Source organism: Hetaerina americana, unplaced genomic scaffold (assembly GCF_022747635.1).
Source record: "Hetaerina americana unplaced genomic scaffold, ioHetAmer1.1.p SCAF_25, whole genome shotgun sequence".
Taxonomy (NCBI): Eukaryota; Metazoa; Arthropoda; class Insecta; order Odonata; family Calopterygidae; genus Hetaerina; species Hetaerina americana.
In genome coordinates this window covers 7,131,899-7,149,165 of record NW_027286819.1, presented here as the reverse complement: position 1 = coordinate 7,149,165, position 17,267 = coordinate 7,131,899, and positions in this window count along the sequence as shown.

Here is a 17,267-nt window from a genome sequence, read left to right as displayed (position 1 = left end):
GCGATGCAATATCCCATTGGCAGTTACCAGGATCTAAACACGTGAGGTTACAACGTGACTCCTCCCACTTTTGTTTATAAATGACCTCGCCCAAATGGAAGCTCATTCTCCATCAACATGAACGTGAAAATTGACTTTTTATGTGCTCGCTTCGGTGAAGCATATCTGTGCGTGGAGCGAATAGAAGATGAGGATGCGTACTCAATATACATCCCGAGAGAAAGAATCGCAAATACCGATTTTATACTATAAGTTTCTTTCCTAACTACGTAATACTGTGTTCTGACACCAGAACAATAAGTTTGATGTCGTCGGTCAAAAAATGAAATTTTCCGGCTTTCAAGATGAAAGTGGGAGAGTTGTGAGATTCAACATCACCCAGGCATCTGACATCTCCGATCCTGAGAAGCGTCAAAAGGCGAGGAGCAGCTTCCCTTAATTTGGCTGGAAGTGTACAAAGCACACCGCCCGCATTCGAGAGTAAATGGAGGATATGTCCCAGAGCGTCGGAGAAGAACTGAGTTTGACGGTGGATCGCACTTTATTAGCAAAAGAGAGTGCGAGGAAGTTGACGGAGTGAAGCAAGTTTGCTACACGGACCATAAAGAATCGAAAGTGCGCTACTTTACCACGGACCATATCAGAGGCACCCACCTGAGAGTGATCAAATTTGTACTCAAATTTGAAGATGAAATGTTTGTATATTTAAGTAAATAAAAGTTTATTATTAAACATTGTTTTTTATTTCTCATTTTATGGGAAATGAAACAGGTTAGAAATAAAACAAAGATACGGCTTTTACAATTTATTAAAGCATAAATACAGTTTTCCTGGTTTTGATTACAGTATTAATAATTTTTTACATGTTTTTAATTTGGAAATTTTATTTTGAATACACCATTCAGCCAGCTTGAAACAGTTATTTTTCTTGCACATTGTGTGGTACTCTGGTGTACAGTTAACAAGCAGTTCGCAGTTTGCAATTCCAGCATCTCCAATTTCCTCTCTAACTTCACGAGAAAGAACATGAATGGATGGAAGGGGAGTTTCCGCCAGACCTTCGTACCAATCATCATTCGTCAAATCGATACGATGACTCAATTTTGTTTTATAGTTAGCTATCGTATTTATCGGAAAAAAATACCTCGAACTGTCGCTAGGTAGTGTAAGATAAAATTCGTTGATAATGTACGCACGGAGGAGACAGGAATCCAAGAATTAAATGAGGATGGTTATCCTTCCCACTTGACAAAGTATTCCAATTTAGGTCCACTCCCTTTTCGTCTCAAAACTTTTACTATCCTATATTCCGTCTCGGAGGAAAAATTCACCTTGACTAGTTCTTCCACATAGAAGCTACCCTTTATATCCTCACCGTTAAGATCCTTCAATTTATATGTCGGTATTGACCTTGATCGATCCATGTCCGTGATTTTGAATATTTCACTGGTATAGTTTGGAGTGTATCCTTTGGTAAATGGAATTCGCTCCTTACTGATTCTCACATAATCATTCGCGTTCAATTTAAACGTTTTGCTAGTAAGTGGTTTCACGTGACTAGCGATTGAAAATGAATTTTTCGCATTCACTTTGGAGGGTGCGATACCTGTGCTAGAATGATTGCTATTGTTATAACTACTAATGGGTTTTGGGAGCACATCGACATATTTGTAGGTTGCGTATTTCGTGGAATACTTTTACATTTTAGACTTAAGCGTGTGATTGAAACGTTCAACGAGGCTAGCCTTAATGTCCGGATTATTTGTGGTGTAAAATTTTACTCCTCGATTCGAGAGAAAAGTTTTAAGTTTACTATTAATAAATTCACCCCCTTTATCGCTCTGAATTTTCAATGGTTTGCGTTCGCGAAATATAGCGTTAACTACTTCAATGACCTCCTCCGGACTCTATGTCCTTAAAGCTTTTGCCCACGCATAAAGAGAAAAAAGGTGTATTTAGTCATAATGTAACAGAACCCGTTGTATTTTTTCTAACTCCTCAAATCATTCAAATCGCACTGCCAACACTCATCAATGTAGGTCACGTCATAGTGAATTCTGGGTCAGCTTTTCCTTGCCGGTTTTTGTCGTGTATATGGCTCTTGAGATTCTTACCACTCGCGAATCACCTTTTGACCTATCCCCGACGCTTTATGTAATTTTTCAACCGATGAAAACCCAGCAGGGTGCCCTGGGCTGTTATATATGTCCTCAATCGAAATTGAACGGGTATTCTAATGCTTGGTTCACTTCCTGGAGCACAGCACCATACTATTTCACGTATTGGACTATTCACCATATAATCTAAATTTTCCAAAAACTGCGTGACAAATGTGGTTTTTCCGCAGCCTGAGGGACCCGCGCAAATGCAGGTATACGGATGCTTCCAGGCTTACGTAATGGTTAACACTGGAATTTAGATTAAAAAGGTCATTCTTTTATAATTTCAATCGTCGTTAATAGCGTCATTATGCGTCCGTTTTTATACTGCGCATTTTATAGTGACCCCACGCAAGCGTTTTTATCCCGTCTTCGCAAAGGTATCTCTTATCGTCAGTCCTGTTCAGCGTGACTTTATTCACCTCCGTGGTGTACATTTTGTGCATTTTACTCCAAATCACCTTCATTTTTCGAAATACCGTCGAGTTCTCCCAGAGACATTGAACGTAATCGTTAAATTTACCTTTTTCCTTAACAGCTTTCGTTATTCATATTGCTTTCTTCTTTTCTTTACCTCCCTCTACCTTGAACGAATAAAGTTTACTACGTAATCGACGAAATGTGTCACTAGGTTTCTATCGCATTCGTCTTTGAATTTACCAATGACTTATTTTGTTCTGAAAAGCGAAAGTGATCCTTTGGATAATTTGACGTGTCAAATGCATCTAGGTTCCCCAGAAAATCCCTGTACACATCATCCGTTTTTATTTCATATATGAAGCTGTCAGTATCGGTGTAGGCGAGGGATATATTTTCCCCGTATTTTGGAAGTCTTGTTCTGAAATGAAAGTTGTACACTAAAGTATTACTAACAAAGTATTAGACAATAACCTATGTATATAGGTTTATTCATTTTGATGACTGCCTTCTGCATGTGAACGGCTACTAAATACTCGTGAAAAATCATCCTATCTAGAAATGTTGACTTATTAATTCGTTTTTGTAGTTTTCTTTCGTTTACCACTAATTCCATATTCATCCGTTTCCTCGTGTTCTCCATTGTTTTTCCAAAGACTTCATTGTTCATCAGTTTGTAGAAATCCTTCTCAAAATCATTGACTGCCATTTTTCTTTTCTCAGTGTTCAAATCAATATAGGTCTTAAACCAAGGTAATTGAATAAACTCGATTACTCTATGGATCTTCTTCAGCACCAGTACTAGTTCTAAAGCTTGTTTCAGTTTACGTAATGAATTCATGTTTACTTTTATTTTCGAGAGTTGTCAATAGTTTTTTGTTTACCGCCAGGTGGTGTCTTGTTTTCCGCGCAAAGAGGGAGATATGAATGTGTATCATGTAGCGAATATGGGTACGCAAGATCAAATTCGAGAATATACCGTTTCACTGTCTTTGGGAACATGTTCAACGTTTAAATCATCAATATCCGCCTGTGTTAGCCATCGAAATTTACCGTAAGGAAGGGGTCTAAAAGGGCCCACCCATAGAGAAATTTAGTGTCTAGATATGTCAAATAGGTTCAACCTGAATCTGGGTCATGACTTGTTAGGCATCTATTGTTCGATTCGCAGTACCTTTTACAGAATTGTGAAATTCCGCCTCGGATACCGTTTTCAATCATTAGAATCATGTCGTAGTCAGTCAAAAGCTCTAGTTCTATTTCAGTGTATTTGAGCATTGCATCTAAAGTTAAACCTGGAGCAGTATAATACCACGCAGGATCTAGTTTATACGCGCTGTAGCATACGTCATGAAAATTTTCAAAAACATCAGCTAAAAGGGTAACGTCGCTTTTCAGGTAAACATCGCTGTAATCGCCGAGTGTTTCACATTAAAATGCGTACCAAACATTTTCTGCATGCTTATAATCTTTGTCGGATACATATTCATCGGTCAGTCTGTTGTAAATATTTTTCTTTTCCGGGAGCAAGGTTTATTCGAGTTAAATCAACGAATTGGTGTAATCATAGGGATAAACTCCCTTTCGTGTGACTAAATTCGTCTTTTCCCCAAATACTGTACTTGTGCATTTAAACTGTTAAATTGGCAACCAGTGACGCTAGAGAGGCGGGCATGAATCTAAACGTGTCAACAAACCGAATTTTGAAATTTTCCTCGATAGACTTAGAAAAAGATATATATTTTTCTTCAGAATTTGGAATTATAAATATTTCTATCTCATCATAGTTAAGCTCTCGTACAGTGAAATGGCCATCATATGACGAGAGGTTATGAATAAATATTGGAAGGAAATTAGGCATTTTATATTGACTGTTACAAAAAGAGTGCGCAGGTCCTCTATACTTTCCTGTCAAATGATTATGGTCCCTAACTCTATTCTTGTTCAATTCTTTACCACAAATGTGACAGGCGTTCGCAGTTTCAAAATCTGAGTCTTCCTTTGGAGTGAGAGGATTAATTGGAATAGTATTTTTGTATAGTTTATAAACTTTTTTGGCCTCTTCTTTCATCCGTTCAATGAATACTCTTGCAGCATTGGGACCTCGGTAAGGGTATGGGTCCCCGCATCCGTTAGGTGTGACCACGATGTAACTAAAGCTGAGAGGGGTATGTTTCTGCATTAAATTAGTATAGGATGTGTTAGGAAAAGACTCGCAGGTACTAATTTTCCAGAAGACATTCAAAGTCAGCGTAAATGACAACATGTACCCGAAAAGAATAATTTAAGTGAGTGAATTGTAAACTTTTATTGTCCTCGTCGGGGAGAACGATTTAACTTGGCTCGCCTGTACCTTTACAAAGCTTTTGATGCTCTTCTAGCCTGCGCTCATTCTGGTAATGTTTGAGGCAGCGTTTGCAAGTGAATATTATATTAGAATGTTTTGTAATTTGGGAGTGAATCAATTTATTAAAATTACTAATCCATCAAGAGTGAGCGGTATTTTCGCTGCTATTGTAAAGGAGGTCGCGATGATCCTCGAGTTCATGATCTACAATTTTTAGTGGGTTAATGAGGTTCTTATCTTTCAGACCGAAACGTTGATCGAATTATTATTGAGACGTTCGAATTCAGGGATATCTTTCAGCTCGACTGAGTACGCGATGCAGTCCCAATTGTAGCCCATGTGGCATGTTCGCGTGTTATATTAGAAAACTCTTTGAGGATCCCTTTCGATATTCCTTGCCCAAATGGCATACTTAAAGCCGTATTGATCATAATTTTAGACATTGATAACAGATTTAGTATTCCTAATTTTTGTAGGCAGCTCAATGAATGTTGAACCTTGAAATGGTGTGTACTTGTTTATTCGGAGTTCTAAACCTATCACATTTGACAAGGTCCATCCTGACCCTTTAGCTTGAAATTCGGTCTTTTCTTTTAAAAGTTTAGAAAATGTCTGGTTAATTACTTCCTCAATTTCATCTGCTAACAATAACCTGCGATTGTTGGTTTTGAAGGAAGCCTTCATTTCATCATTCTCACCCATTTTGAATTTACAAATTAAAACAAGATTGACTTTAATGGCACCATTTTCCACTCTTTGATCACTTATCTTTTTAATCAACTGAGTTTCGATGTTATTGAGAAATGATATCACGTCCTGTTCACTATCTTCCACAGGAGTAATCCGAAATGTTTTTAGTCTGGAACAAATAGCCAATTCAATTTCAATGAATCCTCTCCCTATTTGCTCGTTGATTTTAATCTGGTGCACGTTGGTATTCTCATGAGGCATGACCTCGTCAATACTATAGAAGATTTCGCAGTAAGTGCAAAATTGTCTTCCTTTTGCCTCACATAGCGCATCTTTCATTCGATTATAGGTTCCCATACCAGATATGCCATCGTCATCAAACACTATTTTCATATATGTCACTTAATGCCTGTTCTAATTCTTCCGAATTGTGATAGCTACCAACATTGTAATTGAACTAGAATTTCTTGAATAGAGGGCATGATTAAAGGTTTCTGAGCTGTTCCTGAAATAAAAAATGATACGTATGAAAAATATCTATTTTCATCTCATTGCATTAAGTGTAGGATATCAAAGCAGAAAAAACCTCGTAACGAATATCATCCACTTCATACCCCCGTTCGAACAGAAACTCGTATTCTTCTGCAATACTAAATTCCTCAATGTGATTAAACGTAGTGTGTGGTATTAAATCGGATAAATGGTACAAGGTTATGTCAAAGTTACTCTGCATACAATGTCTAAATGAGATACCCGGTGATTGTCCCTTCTCCGTCTTCACGAATGCACTTTGGACAATATATTTTGATAACTTTATTAATGATAACTTATATAGTGAATTTACGTTAGACATTGCTGTATATGTGTTACTACTACTGCTTAGTTAACAAACTATGCAATCTTATTGATTAAATAAATTATATATGAATTTCTTTAAGGTATTGCATATGCCCTAAGAAGAAAATTAATGCAATTAATTAATGATATGTACTTACTCCAATGACGCCAATGAATGTAGCTGATGATTCGGGAAGTGAAGTTGGTTCGTAATAGCTCTCTTAGCAGCTCTGAAGGAAATGGAAACTTAACTCTTAGAAGTGGAGTTTTATAGAAATGAAAACTAATTCCCTCAGCGGAACACCCGTGAAAGATGGCCACCTAGTTGGAATCTAGTAATTTCATCATCTGCGCATGTGCTTGTCTGGACGTGGATGGAATTAACTAGTTCAGGTATTTCCTTTGAATTATCCTTCGACGCAACCTGAGCACGTGCCAAGGTCTGTGGAGTTGGCAGCTCGTACTGAAAAAATGCAATGCTCAGTGCTGCAATGCAAACATCGAACTCCCTTTACCGCAATAAATATCATCAACTTCTTCCATCTACTATATATAGACGGTACAATTGCTTAGCTTCTCACTTACGATCGATACGAGAACAAGCAGCCATCGTCTTCTCAGACCGTTGCAGCCATTGACACTACTGGTCATCGAGCGCTACTCAGTCCACCGCAGCCATCGTCACTTGACCAGCCGTCGACATCACAAGTATGATTTATAATTTAAAAATTTATAATAATGATAAATATTTGTTGTTGGCTTCTTACGATTGATTTGATGCCGCTTGATTGCAGCCATCGTCCAATGCTCAATCCACCGCACGGAGTCCACCACCTCAACTACGACGATGATCAGCACCCCCACTGTCAGCGTCACCGCCTTCACCTGAACGTCACCCGAAGCGTTGACCTCTCCCTCAACTTCTGTGGTAGCTTCTATTAACTGGTTACATCAAATTTTAATAATGCTCGATGTGTAATTCTACTGACGGTATATTTTTTATTCTGGCAGGCTAGCATCCGGGAAAGATTCCTGCGGCTGCAGGAGGAGGGGTCATTTCTGAAGGACTTGGAGGAAACACGCTACCGGGTGGAGAAGGTTGAGAGGATGACCACCCGATACGGGGAGGGGGTAGTGGCAACAATTTTGTTTTGGGGGAGGGAGAAGAAAATTTTTCTCCCCCGAATGTTTACAATGACAGTGGGGGAGGTGATGGCATATAATTATGGTGAAGAGAAGTTTTTTATATTTAAAGAGGAGACGCAAATAAAAATTGTTTGAAACCTATGTTGGTTTTAATATATATGAATTTCAACAATTTTGTATCTCTATTCCTTTTAGAAAACATTAAATATTGGCTCACCTATTTGGTTTATCAAAATTTTAGAAATTGAAAATAGTATACACTTATGTCTGGTATCGTATAGAGTTTTTAAAAGGGTACTCGAATTCGGAATTTTTCCATACCCTTATTTTCCTAGGGTAAGCCCTTATAATTTTACCGGTAATTTCATGCGGAATTGATAACTAATTGTTCCCTGATAAACTTTCAAATGTAAACCATATTTTTATGTCTTCAAATAAAAAAGTTATTAAGCATAATCCCCGAAAATTTTGGAAATTTTGGCCCTGGGGCCAAAACCGCTGGTCCAATCGGTCTGTAAGTTTGAAGAACGATAAGCAGGGTGGGGGGTACTCAGTACGATGGTACTGAGTACCGTCCACCCTGCTCAACCCTCTAAGGGGTAAATAGGGGGTGTCTTGACGAAAATTATAATCCCGTACCCTGAAAACCCTTGGATACCCTGAAAAGGGTCTCCGGATTTCTCGCCGGGATTCGAAGGCGGGCATCGAGAGTGAGCTATCTTCACATTTGATCGTTTCTAGAGCGTAAAGAAAAAATGAAAAAAATCCGAAAAGCCAATTCGGCTAACGGGTCATACTCACCCCACAGCTCTGGTGTTAGCCCCACGGAGGAAGATCTTATCTGGAACCCTACGCGTTGAAAAGTTGGACCGGTAGTCTGAGCTAGCCTCAGACTGGTGAGCTCTGATTTCAGTCGAGTTTATATATCGAAGTGGAGGGCCGATGGAAGGGATGAAGTGTGGTGTGTGGATGGGCGTTTCCCGGTTAACGCAATTCTACACTCCGTATCTCTCTTCATGACCCCCGCTTTAAATGTCAATTTCCGAATAGGAGAAGGAGACTGTGAATAATCGGGATAGAATGAGAGAATAGTGAAGCGGAATTAAAGAGAATAAGAGGGATGTTCAAAAATGAGGTCTTGAGAACTTTAATTATTATTTTGCAGGCTTATTTAAAGTGCTATCAAAAAATAAAAGAGGACGTTTTTTTACGTAAATTCACGTTGTGTTTCGATTAATGCCGTAAATTAGTTATTATCGTTATTATTTAACGAGATTTAATTGATTAAATCTATATATTGCCCTTATATAAAGGGGACGCTGTAAGGCATTTATCTGAAGTAAAATTGTTTCCTCTTTCACATGGCACCTTTGTTTTTCTGTACAACCGATAGTTCTCGAGATATGAGGTGATGGCCTTAGGTCATAATTTTTTCTGCGTGGGTTGGGTTGACGTGATGCAATTAGATTGCATATGAAGGAAAAATGTCCCCTCTTTCACGTGACGTCATTCGTTTTTCTCTGCGACCGATACTTCTTGATGTATCCGGGTTTGGGTTTCAAGGTCAAACCTATGCCAGGACAAACATTTTCCCCCTACTATTGGGCCCTGGTTACTAAACTAGGCCATGAGCATGTGATAAGCGAAAGACTGCGGAAAGTTTATGTGGTGCATAGTGTGTATTGTAAAATTTAGAGAAAAAAATGTTTTGGTTTATGAGATTTTGTGAAGTACTTTGTTTTTTTCGTGTGAGAGGATGACCCTGAGGACGTTAATAGGCCCTGGTCGCTAAACTAGGGCAGGAGCATGGGGTAAGCGAAAGAATGCTGAAAGTTTATGTGGTGCATAGTGTGTATTGTAAAATTTAGAGAAAAAAATGTTTAGGAGATATTGTGATGTACTTTGTGTGAGATAATGACCGTGGTGACGATATTGGTCCCTGGTTACTAAACTAGGCCATGAGCATGGGATAAGCGAAAAACTGCCTAAAGTGTATGTGGTACCTAGAGTGTATTGTAAAATTTAGAGAAAAAAATGTTCTGGTTTAGGAGATTTTATGTAAGTACTTTGTTTTTTTTCGTGTGAGATGACGACCATGGTTATTTTCAAGAAAAGTACTTTTTTAGTTGAACAGATACTGTCGAAATCGTTTTCGTTAAGACCTCTTAGTTTTTTATATAAAAGACGACCTCCCGCTTGGGCTAACTGCAGTGTAGATGTTTTTCTAGGGCGGCATATCATATACTACATAACTCATCACTTACAATTGCAAGTGATAACAGGGGGTATCACTGAGTATAATATGTCCGTTGTAGTGAGATTACTGCAATGGTTTAGGGTATTTACTTAGTTACTTCGTGCAAAAATATTTACGTTGGTATAACTGAAAAATCCAGAGCTCCAACAGCCGGTAGATAGTCATGGGCTAGTTCTCCGTCGGCCAAGTTCAGTTAACTTAGTGCACAATCTGTATAATTAATCCTTCAAATGCCAAATTTCCCTCACAAATATCGTAGAGCAATTTTTTCCATTGCGATAGTAACGCCGTTGTGGTACGGTCGGTTATGAAAACAAATGGGTTTAAGTTAACCGCTTGATCACATCGCTGTTTCACTCAATCAAAGTATTCTACCTATTTTTTAGGAAAGTTTGGCATGTCCACCAACGGCTATTTATTTCTAAGTATTGAGAGAACTTCATAAATCCTTCTTCATTTCTTCGTAAATTCTGTTTGCCTTCCATGCTCTCTAAAAAGTACACTATCTCTTTCCTCTAGCCTGCTTTCCTAAGATTCTCCCTTCCATCACAGCCGCCAATATTCCTCTAGCTTTCAGTATTTCCACCATCCGCTTTCTCTGACTTTTTGGATTTTCCTGGGAAAGTCTCCCTCTTCAACCACCCAATTCAAAACTTCAGTTATTGCCTTCTGCAGTACTCAACTTATTTTTTCCTCTCTCTGCCACGCTAACAATTCAAAAGTCTTCAATCTCTGCTCATCCTCTTGCCTCAAAGACCAGGCCTCACACCCACGAAGCCCTATTTTCCATATCAGAGTACATTTATTTGTCTGCATATTATTACTCAGCTCACCTAATCAATTTTCTTCTTCTTGCCAATGACTCTATTTAACGCAATTCTTCCCTTAATTTTCCCCCTACTATGCCTCATTTAATCTATAATACTGCCCGAAACATGAACTACTCTACTTAACTCCATATTAATATAATATTCAACTTAGGCTTCCTACTCCTCAAGAATCTCATTACTCCTGTTTTCTTGTGCTCAGTCCTCATCCTGCATTTTGTGGTCAATCGTCACCTCTTCCATTGTTCCTCTGAAGCACTCAATAAAATCTGCCATCACTTGACCGCCTGACTCAATATTAATTGATCGTCTGCAACCCTGGTCACTTCACCTCACACTTTTATTCCCAGCTCAACCTCTTCCTCCTACACATTCTTGTGTTCCGGAATGGCCAAAGCTTGATGAATATGTTAACAACTGGATAATAAATCACACGAAGAATGCTCTTTCAACAAAAATGGTTTTAAATGAAGCAAGAAAATAAGCAATAGTTAGTATATTAAGAAAAATATCAATTGCTGATTTTTCTGGGACATCATGGCGCAAGAGAATAATGAAAAGAAATGGTCTGTGCATTCAAACCAAAGTAAAGATGGCATTGTGTATGAAGAAAGTAACAACCCTACTGAAAACAACTGTGGAAACAGTTTAGCATAAGTGATTACAAAGTACTGGAGTTCTACAATGAATAAACAACGATATAAATGGAAAGAATGTAAAACCCAAAGCCGTACACTTAAGGGCACTTATAGGTGGAATAAAGAAGGGGGTGGGAAAGTTATTATTTGGCGGGAAGCCCGATGCCAGTGACCCGTCACTCAAACAAATGAAAAATTAAAATAAATAGTTCTACCAATTACTCCCTTGATCAGGTATTTGCACACCAAATTGACCTTCACAAGTCGCAACCACACACACACTCAGGGTTTACGGGGCGGGAAGCCCGACGCCAGTGACCCGTCACTCAAACAAATGAAAAAATAAAATAAATAGTTCAAACAATTACTCCCTTGATCAGGTATTTGCACAACAAATTGACCTTCACAAGTCGCAACCACACACCCACACAGGGTTTACGGGGTGGGAAGCCCGACGCCAGTGACCCGTCACTCAAACAAATGAAAAAATAAAATCAATAGTTTTAACAATTACTCCCTTGATCAGGTATTTGCACAACAAATTGACCTTCACAAGTCGCAACCACACACACACTCAGGGTTTACGGGGCGGGAAGCCCGACGCCAGTGACCCGTCACTCAAACAAATGAAAAAATAAAATAAAAAATTATATAACACTTACTCCCTCGCTCAGGTATTTGCAAACAAATTGACCTTCGCAAGTCACAAACACACACACACACAGGGTTTACGGGGTTGGAAACCCGGCGCCAGTGACCCGTCACTCAAACTCGGAAGACACAAAAGTACAGTGCTGGTGGGGAAAAGTGCCGAAAAACCTGACACCAGGTGTTTCGCCTGCTAAGCAGGCCTCTTCAGAGAAGAATGATTAGTCGGAGCCAAAATATGTAAGTAACAGTTAAGTAGGGGAGGGGGGGGATGGTAACGGACAGGGGAAGGTTATGGGGGGGGGGGAAGCACGGGTGGGTGGGCGAGGGGCCAACAGGAGAAGGTACAATTTTTGGGAAATTTGAAGGTCGAAGGGGGGGGGGATGGTCGTTTGACCGTTGGGGAAGGGACGGTCATGATTCCGGAAGGGAGATTGAAAACAAGGATGACGATATTGGGCCTTTGTCACTGTTCATGAGTTTTTCTTTTGTTTTGTTAATGTACAGACTTTCGTAATGGTCGAGTAGGTGATTAGGCACATGTTTCAATAGCTGTAGGTCTTCAATTGTGATGTTGTGTGAGTTTTCGTGTATGTGTTGGGCGACGGATGATTTGTTGAAATTTCCCAGTCTGTAACATGCAGCGTGTTCTTTAAAGCGTGTGCGAATATTTCTGCGAGTTTGCCCGATGTAAGAAAGGTCACAATGTGGGCAGGAGATTTTGTAGATTCCAGATTTGTCTATGGTCTCAATAGGATCTTTTGGATTAACAAATAGGTGTTTCAGTTTAGTTTGACTAACAAATGTGGGTGTGTATTTGATTTTTTTGAAGATAGAAGGAAGACCTTTTGTTAGTTGTGGGTGGTGAGGTAGTTTGACAAATTTCTTGTCACCTGGTGTATACAGTGTGGTGTTATTTTGGAGATGTCTTTTGTTCCTGTGTTTTTTTAAGATGTTATCAATGAGCTTTTCAGAGTAGCCGTTCACCACAGCCGTGTGTTGTATGTGTTTTAATTCTGTTATGAAATCCGCTTTGGACAAAGGTACATTGAGGAGCCTATGTACTAGGGAGTGGTAGGCAGCGAATTTGTGTGTTTTGTGATCGAAAGAAGATTCGTGTATGTAATTGTTGGTGTGGGTTGGTTTCCTGTAGATGTTGAATGAGAGGTGGTTGGAGGGGGTTCTGGATATCTTAAGATCAAGAAAGGGGAGGGACCGATCTGTTTCAGATTCGACTGTGAACTTGATTGAGGGGTATTGGTTGTTAAGTTGTTTTTGGAATGCTTCTAAAGAGGATGAGTTAGTATCGAAGACTGCGAATATATCATCTACTACAGTAGATAGAAGCCCCGTAGTTCCCAGGACTCAAAACCTCTGTGTTGTCCATCATTTAAATCTTGGGAATGCTATTTGAGGTGGTTTCCAGTTCCCTTCGTCAACAGTGTTTTTAACGTGACACCATCACTTACTGGCCGCCCCACTGGGGTCAGACGCCATTGCAGCCGCCTCACAGAGGAACAGACGCTGCGTGGACTACCTTTCGTCTGGCTCCTAACCTTCGACCTATCTGGCATGGGTGACCCTACCAGGAGCAACTATTTTTACTCCTGCCAGCACAGCTCTAGGGGTCATCGGAACGCACAAGCCCTTCCACCACGTCAAGGTTGTAGTCCGGGGAGGGATATATGTATACATATATATATAAATATACATATTGAATACATACATACATATATATATATATATATATATATATATATATATATATATATATACATATATACATATATATATATATATATATATATATATATATATATATATATATTAATATATATATATATATATATATTAATATATATATATATATACATATATATATATATGTACAATATGTGTACACACACATATATATATATATATATATATATATATATATATATATATATGTACACATATTGAATACATATATATATATATATATATATATATATAAATATACATATTGAATACATATATATATATATAAATATACATATTGAATATATATATATATATGCGGTAATGCTGACAGTACCGCATCTGCATGTACATACACATATATACAGATACGCGGCATCCATACACGTTCAAGATAACTATGAAGCCCTGGGCTTGCGGTATCTATTCAAATTCACAAGAACTTCACAGTTCTGGGTGCACGTTAGTCATATGGTGCGTGTTATTGATGGGAAAATACGGTAATCATAAAAAAGGAAAAAATAATGATAATAATACTATATTCATTTTGAAAAATGGTACAACCAAATTAAATGTCGTCGATATAAATGTTATTTAATATTTAACCGTAAGTTCTTAATTTGATGAAGATTGTCACAAAAGAATTCATCAAATGGGTAAAGTGGGTGAGCAAGTAACCAGGTATGTACCCTATTCTTGAATCTCTGGATAGTCTGATTTCAGCTGAGTAGGCAGATAGTTATACAGTCATATATGACGAAATGTGTTGTAAGTTGATGACAATCTACAATAAGTGGTATTAAGTTTCGATTTACCTCTTGTGAAGAAGTTATGGAGATTAGATCTTAATTGGCAAGTTTCTTGATTAACTTTCACATGAATCAGAATCTTAAAGATATATAAACTAAATACAGTCATGATTCTATACCTATTAAAAAAAGGTTTGCAGGACTCACAGTATATTAGCAAGAGAGCAAATAACTCTCTTTTGTAGTAGCAAGATTTGTTTAACACGTGGGGAATGACGCAATAACACCATAATTCAAATGACATTGAAAGAAGGCCTGGTTAAGTGTTAAACGATACTCATTTGAAATGAAAAACTTGAGATTCCTTAACATATAAACAGCTTTACTCAGTTTATTACAGGTCTGAATGATGTGAGTCTCCCATTTAAGTTTTGTATCAATATAAATAGCTAGTATTTTAGTAGTTTCATTATCAGTTATTTTTGATTTAAGACTGCACACAATATCTTGAGTTTTGTTAGTATTTAAATGTAAATGATTAATATCAAATCATTCCTTGTCCTGTCTTTGGGTACTGAGATAATCAAGAAATAGGAAGGCTTTGATAAACACTACAGTTGAGGGCAAAACAAAAACTAGTGGAGCTGTACACTTATTCAGAAAGTGCTTTGAAGGGAGATGGGCAGAGTAGCATGGACATAAAAGAAGAGTTATTTAGGGGATGAAGATTTATAAAGAGGAGGACATTGATGACAGGCACCTTAATGAAAATGTAAAGAAATGACTGGTAAAACCTTTAATATATGTAGAACTTTGTTTTCTATGGTTTGGAAAATTGGAGACTTTTGAGATATGGGTGCTGTGATAAATTGAATCAAAAGGAAAACTGAAGATAAATTTAAAGGAATGGCACCTATGCATGGCAGACTGCTGTGAATGTACCTCATAATCCTCTCTGTGGTACACTACCATACTTTGAAATTTTGTTTATGTTGCTAATCAAAATAAATTAAAAATAATATTTCATTAAAAAATGAAAATCCAAAAAGTACGATTCCAGGCCTTCAAGTAGTAGTAGTTTTTAGGGGAGGCGACCGACAGCTAAGGTCATTTGCGCCATAGGGAATGGACAGGTAAGGATGAAGGGTGGAGAGAAACCCGGCGTCGGCATTAGCCTACTCTTTACGAAAGGTGCCAAGGGGTCTGCAGTTTAACGTCCCATCCGACGGACGGCGTACTCACTCAAAGTGCCCTCCACAAAGCACCTCTGAAAAATATTCAACACCGCCGGGATTTGAACCCGGGCCCTCTGGGTGGGAAGCCAGTACGTTAGCCCCCGCAGCATCTCGATCCCCTCCAGGTCTTCAAAAAGCGATCACCCAAACATGAATCATTTTTTCCGAGTCATTTTTTCTGGAAACAAAAAAAGTCACTGCTGAGCAACATCTACTGAATACAGTGGATGCTGTAATAATAATTCGAACTTTAATTCCATCATTTTTGTCATTGGAATCACCTCTGCAGTCTTGATGGAAGAGAATTGTTTTCTAGGCCAAATGAGGAGATTTTTTGATGTCTTCACTCAACTGGTGCAATAGCAACGCATAATATTCTCCATTTGTCTTTTGTCCTTGCCGGCCGATTTCACTGTATTCGCCCTCTTTGGAGCAGGATTGCTTTTAGAAACCCATTGTTTCAACTGTTCCTCAGTCTCAGGAGTGAAGTTAGTGCATCCACGATTCATCCACAGCTGTGTAGAGATGTGGAAACTCATACAGGGTTGCGACGGAAAAGCACCAAACCAGCCTCTGAATCCATCGCACAGTTGCGTTCATTCCCCAATGAGAGCAATCGTGGAAGTCATCTTGCCAAGATTTTCTTAACGCCTATATTTTCATGCAAAATCGAAAATACTGCACCTTGTGATATACCAGTGGCCTCAACTAGTTCGTACACTTTGATTTGTCACTTAATCAAAACCATACCGTGGATTTCGTCAATCATTTCAGAGGAAGTCACTTCCACTGAGCATCAAATATGATGCTCATTATTTGAGGATGTATGGCCATGTTTAAACTCCAATTAATCCAATTGCAAACAGTTGCGGACACAGGAGTAAATGTGCCATGAGCTTCATCCATTATAGCTTTGACCTCTTTAGGTGTAAAGCCTTTCAAATAGAAATGTTAAATTAATGCATGAAACTCATTATTTTCCATTTTTGTAAACAAAAAAGCATGCTGCTTCAGTCAACTATGAAAATGAGAATACACAATGGATATTGCTGCAACTCGAGTGGAATTCTAGTGGAAATGAGGCTAAATTAAAAACCAACATTTTACGATACTTTGAGTGTCATCTCTTGGATTTTCTAAGAAATCATTGACTGATCCACAAATGAAGAGGATGTTGATATGATGTTAACATTGAATAATATTGTAAAGCTCCTCTTAAACAAGATTTCATCAGCCACTAACACACGTAATTGAATCCGTACAAAATCAATGATATACATGAAAACTCTTCACTGGCCAATCTTCATACGGCATTAGAACCACGTCCACAAGAAGAGAAAGAGATGCGGGCATGAATTTTGAAATCATGCAACCCATTCAGATTTATCCATACTTATGTCAATGGACCTACGGCAATTTGAAATCACAGAACCTAGAAAACAATCATTTCCTAAAACTAACGAGTTGAATAAAACTGAAAAGGCAAGAAAGGAGCATGGTCCTTCCACGTCTTCCTGCTGACGTAATAATGTCAATCTATGGAGCTGCAACGAGGCATTCAATGAGTAATTAATAAA